The following is an 11261-nucleotide window of genomic DNA, read 5'->3' on the forward strand; positions in this document are numbered from 1 at the left end:
GGTCATTCAAAACAACTTTTCTCAAATATTAATTAATATTATTAATTATTAGCATATTGGGCTTATTTAGGCATAGGTTGGGTTAGGTGTTTAGGTTCTGTTGCCGATTATTTGTATCTGTAGTACGTGGGTGAAGCATTTACAGCGTTGTGGTTCGAACAAAAGTCGTCAGCGAAACTTTTCTCCCAACACTTCCGGAACAAGTGTTTCGCTGTCGACTTTCGTTCGAACCTCAACGATGTAAATGCTTCACCCACGTACTACAAAATACAAATAATCGCCAACAGAACCTAAACGCCTAACCTAACCTAACCAGTGCCTAAACATGCACAGTATGCTATTTTATAATAATATTAATTTATATTTGAGAAAGGTACTGTTTTGAATGAATGTTAAAATTTATGAATGCGTCGTTGGGATCGACCGCTGGATGGAATGGTCTGAGGACAGGTTGCCTGATGACTGTGTCGAGGGGAAGGTCACAGCCACGGACACAAGGGTCGCTCTCTTACTGTCACGTGCGAAGCTTGCAGGATTACACTTTCCAGTTAGATATTAACCTTTAAATTTTCAAGTTGGTTAAACTTTGAAACTTTCGAGTTAGATAATTGACCCATTAAAACTATAAAGCACTATCTGTGTATTGATCTTTAGCGTCTTTCTTGTTTGAGTCTAACGTTTGCCTTGAAATCACTAAATTGTTCTTCCTTTTGTCCAATTTGGAAAGAGATAGCTCATTACCCCATTCAGGAGGCGGGTACAGAACTGAGGGGGAGTTGGGGTTATTCCCAAAGTGCGCTTTGTTATGGGGCGCCTGCAGGTATTGACCACCAACCCATTTGTGGGTTGGTGGCCACTCCCACACCTTGGAAGACACCCGGGGATGGGGTGAGGGTGCTGGGTGATGGGGTGAGGTTGCTGGTGATGGGGTGAGGGTCCTGGGTGATGGGGTGAGGGTCCTAGGTGATGGGGTGAGGGTGCTGGTGATGGGGTGAGGGTCCTGGGTGATGGGGTGAGGGTCCTGGGTGATGGGGTGAGGGTCCTAGGTGATGGGGTGAGGGTGCTGGTGATGGGGTGAGGGTCCTGGGTGCTGGTGATGGGGTGAGGATCCTGGGTGATGGGGTGAGGGTGCTGGTGATGGGGTGAGGGTGCTGGTGTTACCAGAGCAAGCAGCTGGCACGGTTCATGTATGCTGGGTTTAATAAGTGACATTCATCAGTAATGTGTATAATAATTTGCCTCCCTTGCCATGGTCCACCTGCGACAAATATTTAACAGTTTACAGACCATTACCACAAGTGTTCAGAAATTGGCACGAGCATTTCATTAAAAATTAAATACTGCCACAAATTTATAGTAAAGTATCACAAGGTTATGTAGTAATGGTACCCCACCACCTGCTGGATGGTACCCACCACCTGCTGGATGGGTGAGGGTACCCACTACCATATAATGTATCAATGAAACAATGTATGTATGTGATGTAACTATATATCCTGAGCTTGTAAAGACATCTTAATCACCTTCAGTGGTTAAGTGCTTAACACACTAGTTTCTCTATCAGCTGTCTTACCCTCTCAGAGTAGGAGAGCCATAAATATATATATATATATATATATATATATATTGAATATGACCGCATATTCTGTATTTATTATTTTCTGGTTTAGGGCTTCTATCCCTCTAACTATTTTCTTAGCATCAGGGCTTAATTGGAATAGAAGTTCTCCAAAACTCATTTTCGTACTTTTAAGGTGAAGAAAAGAAGTGATTTACTATAGTGTATTACACTTATTTGTATAATTTGCACGACGTCGTGCAAATTATACAAATAAGTGTAATACACTCTATAGTAAATCACTTCTTTTCTTCACCTTAAAAGTACGAAAATGAGTTTTGGAGAACTCCTATTCCAATTAAGCCCTGATGCTAAGAAAATAGTTAGAGGGATAGAAGCCCTAAACCAGAAAATAATAAATACAGAATATGCGGTCATATTCAATGAAACATGTTTGAAAGAAAACCTGCTGCCAGTATACACCAATATATATATATATATATATATATATATATATATATATATATATATATATATATATATATATATATATATATATATATATATATATATATGTGTGTGTGTATATCACGAAAATAAACACGTGATTAAGAATGTGACAATGTCAGACCACGGAGGAAAAATGAAACAGGAAATTTCCTTAAGTACTTTCGTATATTAAATACATCTTCAGAAGGTCCAAAGGACCTTCTGAAGATGTATTTAATATACGAAAGTACTTAAGGAAATTTCCTGTTTCATTTTTCCTCCGTGGTCTGACAGTCATATATATATATATATATATATATATATATATATATATATATATATATATATATATATATATATATATATATATATATATATACACACACACGTGTGCGTATGTATATATATGTATGTGTATAAAGTATATGTGGAAGCTGATCAGAATTACATTTCACCTTTGTAAATGCGCATTAATGACACTATGTAAAGAACACATCGAACACTTTGTTTGGCAGACGTAACTCTGTGTATCTATGTAATTATGTCTGTAAGTTAGACTAGCATTTTAAAAGCACTACAATCACCTTCTGAGGTTGATTGTTCAATCAATCACTGAACTATGTTTAACAGATCTTTCACCCTGTCCATGGAGGACAGAAGAAAATGTATATATGCTGGTTAGCATTGTAAATGTGTGGCCACGTCTGTGGTAGAAAATAATAATAATAATAATAATAATAAAAACCTGCTGGATGTGGTGTGGGCGGGACTTGAGCCACATGGAAACGCGTACACCTGTTCACAACTGTAAATTACTTAGCTTGAAGGTCATTGAAGCTTATTATCAATGTAACCCAATTACGTGACAGGTTGGGTATGAGGTCGGGGGATAGTGCGCGTTGAGGCACTGGTGAGTAGAGGAGTGTGGCAACGGTGCTTTTTGGTCAGTGGATAGGGGATAGACTAAGAACGGGATATCCTCTTGGGATAATTCGTGGGGTTTTGCTGAGCCACAGTTGAGAGGTTTAGGTGTTACTCTTCCAGGTTAGTAGTGTCAGTATTGTCAGAGGAATACTTAGTCAATATTCGGTGGCCTTGTGCTGACGGCAAGAGTAGTTACTTAGCAGTCTGCCAATCTGTTCCTCTCCATGTATTAATATTTATGTGCACTCCATTAGTTAGTTTACCTTTTTTACATGTAAAGTTATAGATTTGTTATTCATAATTGTAATTAGTTTACAGGGTGGAATAAAGTTACTTTCCTGAGATGTTTTGTTTAGATTGAGTTTTTTTTTATCAAGCTAATGCACCTTTCTTGTTCTCCAGGAGGTGTGTTGAGGGTTGAAGAGGCCAAGTCAAGCAGATGAGGAAACAGAGAGGAAAATTGTCCTGAGGAGTTGGGAGCTGTGGTTCAAGGACACATGGCCAGAGAACTAGAGGCAAAGGCATCTCTCATTTTACCTGTGCAAGAAAGCATGGCACCAGTGGCTTGATTGATGACATTTGTCTGCTGGCTTGCGTCCGTCTGTGTACCTTTGGAGGCCCCTGCTCGCTGGTAGGACTCCACCTAAGCCACGGAACAGTTGTGCTGACCCCTTAAGCCAGAGGAGTCAGCCACTGGGAACTGGTGTACCGGGATCATTTACCAACAAGCTACACACAGGTATCGCGGAATCTTAAATACAGTGATTGGAACATTTTTTTTCTAAATAGTGCTTGTGACGAATCGATATTTAGAAAGATCAGTATTCTGTGGAAAGGCAATAAATATATTTGAGTAAAGCAAGACTAAAAGTGGTGAAGGGTTTTGTGCGTAACGCTCTGAACTTGCGTATTTCAAAATAGCAGTTCATTAGAGGTGTTGAGATGAGCCAAGAGTTGCTGAAGACACCGGAGCTGCTCACCTCTTGGACGACACGTCGCCGGAGCCCCGAGCACTGCTTCTGCTGACCATGTGAAGGTAGGTCCTCTACCGTCTACACTGTCCTCTACCGTCTACACTGTCCTCTACTCTCTCTACTTCTCCGGTGTTCTTGACACCTTAGGTTAGCGTGGCTGACAGCAGGAGAGCCGGACATGTTGGGCTGTGGTCCTGGGGCCCGTTGCTGTAACAGGCTACATTATACAATGTCTTGTGTGTGTACTCGTCTGCTTGTGCTTGCAAAGAGCTTCGGCTCTTTGGTCCCGCCTCTCAACCGTCAATCAACTGGTTTACAGGTTCCTGAACCAATTGGGCTCTATCATATCTACATTTGAAACTGTGTATAGTGTCTCCCTCCAACACATCACTTCCTATTGCAATCCATTTACTAACTACTCTGACACTGAAAATTTCTTTCAAATGTCTCTGTGGCTCAATTAGGTACTCAATTTTCACCTGTGTCCCCTTGTTCGAGTACCTGTGTGTGTGCATTTACTATTTGTTCCTGCAGGATCGAGCTGTTAGCTCTTGGACTCTGCCTTTCTAACTGTCAGTCGTCTAATGTGTGTGTGTGTGTGGGGGGGGGGGGGAGGGTAAGTGGCTCCTGTTATCACTCTTGATGTTAATTTAGATTTATATAACTAAGTGCATTAAGGTAGACCCAAATTTCCCTATGCGTCATCTTGTGTATATAATTACGTATCCTCTGAAGGAATATCCTTGCACTGTGAGGGTGTGGGCGTGAGGGGCAGCTGTGAGGGTGGAGAGAGATGTGAGGAGTGTGGGCGTGAGGAACACCAGCACACCGCCCGCCACTCACCAGTCACTCACCACAGTCTTGTAGTTTTTGCTAAAATCATGTGTTTAGCGTGTACAGGAATACATTGTCCTTACAATATCTTGAACAACTTCACGTATTGTCTTGAATATTATCAGACACGAGTATGTATGCATGATGAATGTCTTTATTCATGCCATGTGTAGCCCCTGTTGGTAGAGTGCCATGTGTAGCCCCCTGGTGGTAGAGTGCACAACTGTTTAGTTATGTTTAGCCGGATGGCAAGGGAATATCTGGAGTCATTTCTGGTTAACTGTTAAGGATAGGTACTTCAACGCTCTCTGCAATTATGAGGTCACGCTTTTAGACAGTAGTATACTGACTAGTATATCTTGTTGAATATACACGAGTTGGCTTCGGGGCTCAGCGACCCCGCGGCCTAGTCCCCGACCAGGCCTCCTGGTTGCTGGACTGGTCATCCAGGCTGTTGGACGCGGCTGCTCGCAGCCTGTTGTATGAATCACAGCCTGGTTGGTCAGGTATCCTTTGGAGGTGCTTATCCAGTTCTCTCTTGAACACTGTGAGGGGTCGGCCAGTTATGACCCTTATGTGTAGTGGAAGCGTGTTGAACAGTCTCGGGCCTCTGATGTTGATAGAGTTCTCTCTCAGAGTACCTGTTGCACCTCTGCTCTTCAACGGGGGTATTCTGCACATCCTGCCATGCCTTCTGGTCTCATGTGGTGTTATTTCTGTGTGCAGGTTTGGGACCAGCCCCTCTACTATTTTCCACGTGTAAATTATTATGTATCTCTCCCGCCGGCGCTCAAGAGAATACAGGTTTAGGCATTTTAGTGTGGCCCAATAGTTTAGAGAACTACCCAATAGTAACGAGCGCTTTTCAAATAAAGGAAGCTGAAAACCAAACGTAAATATTCCTAGGCCTACTATAGCACACACATGTAATATATTATGGCTCGGATATCGTGTATTAGGCCTAGGGAGGTGAGGTTAGTGTAGTTTGTCAAGGCCACTCGGGACCAAAGAGCCCAAGCTCCACCCCAGCAACCACAACTAGGTGAGTACAAGTACAAACTAGTTTTCCGGTTTGTCCAACTCAATACTTCAGATTTCTACTTTGCAATTTGTACGTCGGTACATGTACACTACGGTCCTCATCATTGCTCTAAGTACTACCAAAAGAGGAGGCTGGGCTGTATGTGTGTGTCTAACCTACGCTTGAAACAGGCAGGTGGCGCCACGTGTCTTGCGTTACCAGATAGTGACGGAGTTGGAATGGGATTAAAAAAAAATATAAGTGTAAATTGTCCTTATTGTTAGCCGCCATTATTGGTCCGCGGATTGGTCTGTTAACGTTTTACGAGGTTGGAGGTGCAGCGAGGTGGTCCTCGACCCGAGGTGGTTGTTATAGGCAACCACGAGGCGGTTCCCAGCGCTCTCGTGCCCGGTAAGCCGCTGTCACTGACGAAAGATGTAAAGGTTTCGTAAGATGACACGTAAATGATGAATCCTGTGACTGGTTATTATCTCGGCATCCTCATTGAATAATTTATTTCAAGTTGTTATGCATTAAACTCCGAGTTATGTTAATATACACGTTAATAATTCAACTGGCTCAGACTGTAATCTAGTTTGTAAATGATATAATACAATGTGCATCTCTGGCAGCCCTTACACCCGGCAACCCCTGGGATAGGCTTACCTATCCCAGCCCTTACACCCGGCAACCCCTGGGATAGGCTTACCTATCCCAGCCCTTACACCCGGCAACCCCTGGGATAGGCTTACCTATCCTCACTATCCCCTCCCCCTCCAACCACTGCCACCATGAGAAATAATCCAAAGAAGCAAATTCAATCTTAATTCTCTCTCTTTCTCCTTCTCTTTCTCCTCTCTTTCCTCCTTCTCTCTTCTGCCTCGGCCGATTCCCGGCCGAGGCAGAAACAAATGGGCACAGTTTCTTTCACCCATATGCATCTGTTCACCTACCTTGAGGTGATTTAACTACCGTGAAATTACCTTGAAGTGTTTCCGGGGCTTAGCGTCCCACGCGGCCCGGTCGTCGACCAGGCCTCCTCGCTAAGCCCCGGAATCATCGCAAGGTAAGGAATGGTGGTTCATTCCTCTTATCATAAATATATTTACATCGACATTTATACAGTCACCCTAGACTATACGAAGTGTTATTTTGATCACTAGTATGTTTGTGTCATCCAGGGATTGGTAATCAGTTGGATGGGCCATGAGGATAGCCTCATAGATAAGGTAATTTCTAAGTTCCGGGTGCCTCATACCGCCGTGGGGCGACCAGTCTTTAATATTCCCTAAAGGTATTTCTTTTATGCCTTGTCACCCAGCTATAAGACCCGGAAATGGATTACTTGCGAGATGGCAGTCGCCGGGACAAGAACCTCCCCCCCCCCCGCCCCCCTCACAGCGTACTAAAAAGTACATAAACTCCGCCTTCTCTGTTTTCTCGCGAGGATATAAAGGCAAGATTTACTTTTTTAGGGTCGGAGGGGCGTTTGATCAGTGGGGGAAAATGAGAATGGTTGGACAAGGCCGGTGTAGATTTGTTCGTTGCTACTGAGGGAACAGGAGAATAGTTCGACCAGACTGTTGTGGATTTGTTTGGTTACTGAGAGAAGCAGCCCATCCTCCTGTGCGGATAGTACTTTTTGTAACTATATGCACCATTGTACATATATTTACGTAATGAACACTGAGTAGAATTTGGTACTATTCCCTTACAGAGCCCGGAATAAATAGTTAAAAACCGAACTTAAATACCCTATCTTGAGATGATTTCGGGGCTTTAGTGTCCCTGCGGCCCAGTCCTCGACCAGGCCTCCACCCCCAGGAAGCAGCCCGTGACAACTGACTAACACCCAGGTACCTATTTTACTGGGGCATAGGGTGAAAGAAACTGCCCATTGTTTCTCGCCGGCGCCCGGGATCGAACCCATTCCCACAGGATCACTAGTCCAGCGTGCTGTCCGCTCGGCCGACCGGCTCCCATTACCCTAGGCGTAGTATCGCGCATACATGTGCTATATTTGCCCTCAGATAGCGTGTATTACGCCTAAGATGGTTAGATTAGGTATTATTAGCAACATAAATACGAAACACCTTTCCAGTTTGTCTATATTCATTAGTACAACATTCTACTTTTGCTTGTCACTATCCCTCCACCACCAACTGTGTCAAAAGCTAGAGAGTACACACACAGAGGCCTCCCTATCATAACCCCCAGACGTTAACACCAAGTAAGGCATCCACCACTTCCACAAACACGATAACATCATTTTTATTTGCCAACGTTCAGGGTATAAAACACGCAGATCAAAGATCATTTTATACCTGGCCTCCTGAATGAGGCAAATGCAGTGCTTGCAGCCCTAAAGGAAACCCACAAAAAGGACTGTAGCAGTGAAATATGGATTCCGGAGTACAGTCATTTCAGATGTGACGGGAAACACACGCTACAGGGTGGGGTTAGCCTCTACATCAAAGACACATTCATTTTAATTTTTTTTCCCCGAAGGGCGAGTTTATTGGGCAGCGCCACTCATCCTGTGAGTGGAAATACCGCTATAGCAGCATGACCAACACTCCCCAATAGGAAGAAAACCCGCTGGGTTGTTCATCCTGTCACTTGTACCCCAGACACAGCTGGGACTTGCTTAACTAGCTCAAATGAACAGCTCCTCAAACAAGAAGATTAACATCTGTTAACCCTAAAATCTCACGTTATCTTGCGGGTGCAAAATGGGGAAATCTTCTAAGACCAGTATCAATATTTGACAAATAGTGTTTCTAACTCAAACAATGTGTTTTTTTTCTACACATATTTCTAATCTCCCTCAGGTGTTTACATTCTCTCAGGTAGTGGTCAAGGCGATGTCCGTCACTCATCACAGAATCTGCAACTTCGATCAACTGTTGTTTCCATTGCGAATCTCCATGGATATTTGTATCCAAGACGAATTCTCGCTATTACTGATTCTCTCCCGCGTCCTCCTCCTCCTCCTCCTCCTCCTCCTCCTCCTCCTTCGTCCATAATGATTGGGATTGCCACCTACAACCATGTTGTACTATCGTACAGATTCACTGGTTTGTGCTTCTATCCTCCTTTCCTCCGTTACCTTGTCACGGTGATGTTACCCGACAATACCTCTAATTTGTAGAAGTCTTGAGTATGAAGCATCCTTTCACACTAGAGATGCTATACCGATGATGATACTTTTCAAGACGCTAGTGCTCTCTAGAGTGGAATACTGCTGCACAATGACAGCCCCTTTCAAAGCTGGAGAAATTGCTGAGCGTACAGAGATCCTTTACTGCTTAAATCCACTCAGTAAAACATCTAAACTACTGGGACCGACTAAAAAGACAAAATCTGTATTCCTTTGAGAGCAGGCGGGAGAGATACATAATAATTTACATATGGAAAATATTAGAGGGGCTGGTCCCAACCCTGCACACAGAAATAACACCATATGAGACCAGAAGGCATGGCAGGATGTGCAGAGTACCCTCGTTGAAAAGCAGAGGTGCAACAGGTACTCTGAGAGAGAACTCTATCAACATCAAAGGCCTGAGACTGTTCAACACGCTTCCACTACACATAAGGGGCATAACTGGCCGACCCCTCACAGTGTTCAAGACAGAACTGGATAAGCACCTCCAAAGGATACCTGATCAACCAGGCTGTGATTCATACGTCAGGCTGTGAGCAGCCGCGTTAAACAGCCTGGTTGACCAGTCCAGTCAGCAACCAGGAGGCCTGGTCGAGGACCGAGCCGCGGGGACGCAAAGCCGCGAAATAGGGCCCAGTAGCACAAGTCCAACTGAGAGTGATGACGAAAACAGTCGTATATTTTGAGTGGTGACCGAAATAGATGTATATTCTGGCTAGGCTGTAGACTTTGTGCTTCTCACTTTCACACTTTTATATCACCACTTTACAAGGTTTCAGTCCCGCATCCATTGCTTAATATACAGGAATAAATGAATACCAAAGCGAACAAGGTTAGGAATGAACGCGTTGGTATTCCTGTGTTGATGCCTAGCTCAGCTGAGGCGTGATGAGGGTGTCTCCCTCTGACGGCGGTGTTGGCCGCATTTTATTTCATTCACGGGTCTTAAAGTTCACAAGCCTATATGGGCGACGGCACACTGTAATTTTTGAATATAGAGACTGCGGGCCGCTCCAAGCAACAGCCTAGTGGACCAAATTCTCACAAGTCAAGCCTGGCCTCGGGCCGGGCTTGGGGAGTAGAAGAACTTCCAGAACCCCATCAACCAGGTACCAGTTATCAACCAGGCAGTCGACATATTTTCAAATATATATATTTGAGACGACCTTACCCATGAGGTTACCGTGTGGTGATTACATAGGATCAATGTCCATGCGGCCCGGTCTCCGTCCAGGCCTCATGGTTGGTGGTCTGGTCAACCAGACTGTTAGATGCGCCTGTTCGTAATCTGACTTATGAATCACAGCCTGGTTGATTATGTATATGTCCTTTGGAGGTGTTCATCGAGTTCTCTTTTGAACACTGAGAGGCCGGCCAGTTATGCCCCTTATCTGTAGCTGGGACTGTGTTCAACAGTCTGGAGCCTTTGATGTTGATAGACTTCATTTCTTATATAGTTCAGGTTTTCTACCTGTGGATAGATTATATATATAATTTATATAATTTTTAATAAATTTGTATTAATTTATTAATTATTTTCTCAAATAATTTTTTTTATTAGACAAGGCTTCCTTCTATTTAGACAAAACAAAGTTGCTTTACCTGTGAAAAAGAGTAAAGTAGGGCCTAGATTTTGTCCACCAAAGACCTTGACGATAATTAACATACTTTATGCCACACTAACCAGTGGGCATAATGACCCATGGGTTATGGAGGTTTGATTAATTGCATACGTCAGTCCGTTCTAACGATACGAGTGTGTCCGTTATGAAGAGGCTTTTCGCGGCCATAAACATTCGAACCTGGACAACCCGTCAGACGTCAACATTGTGGTGCTTTTAATATCACTGTAGCTAATGTCACTATGATGTTTTATTTATGTTATAATGTTGATACTAATGTCAATACCTGAGGTCTTCGAGACGGGCCAAGTGAAGTTAAACATTATGCTTAATTTGCTAAGAATTCTTGCGTGTTAAGATTGTGGCGGAAGGGTGTAGCCAAGTATATGTCCCTTCTTGTATATATATAAATTAATAAATAAGTCGTTAATCAGACGGTTCCCTGAAGCTGGTCTTCCAGTTGTCGTAAACCGTGTAGACTTGCGGTTACACCCTCGACGACCCACCTCATTGGGTCGTATATAGTTAATTTAAGATGTATTAATTTAGATTATAATTTGGCTGAGTTGGGTTGCATTGGGTTGAATTGGGTATGGTAATGTTATGGAGGAGGTTGTGTGGTGGAGGTGGGAATCTGATGACATTGGCTTTCCCAATAACGAGACCAGAATTCATA

At 43.5% G+C, this 11261-nt stretch overlaps 1 protein-coding gene across 5 annotated transcripts in view; it reads left to right on the top strand.

The window, feature by feature from the left end:
• LOC123752290 (hexosaminidase D-like) overlaps nucleotides 1-11261 on the top strand; it is a 373939-nt gene that overhangs the window by 139398 nt on the left and 223280 nt on the right. For all 5 annotated transcript variants that reach the window (XM_069308469.1, XM_069308417.1, XM_069308646.1 and 2 more), the window contains one exon: nucleotides 3374-4007. The gene's annotated coding sequence lies outside the window, so the exon portion shown is untranslated. The remainder of the gene's footprint in view (nucleotides 1-3373; nucleotides 4008-11261) is intronic.

This window comes from Procambarus clarkii, chromosome 1 (assembly GCF_040958095.1).
Source record: "Procambarus clarkii isolate CNS0578487 chromosome 1, FALCON_Pclarkii_2.0, whole genome shotgun sequence".
Lineage (NCBI taxonomy): Eukaryota > Metazoa > Arthropoda > Malacostraca > Decapoda > Cambaridae > Procambarus > Procambarus clarkii.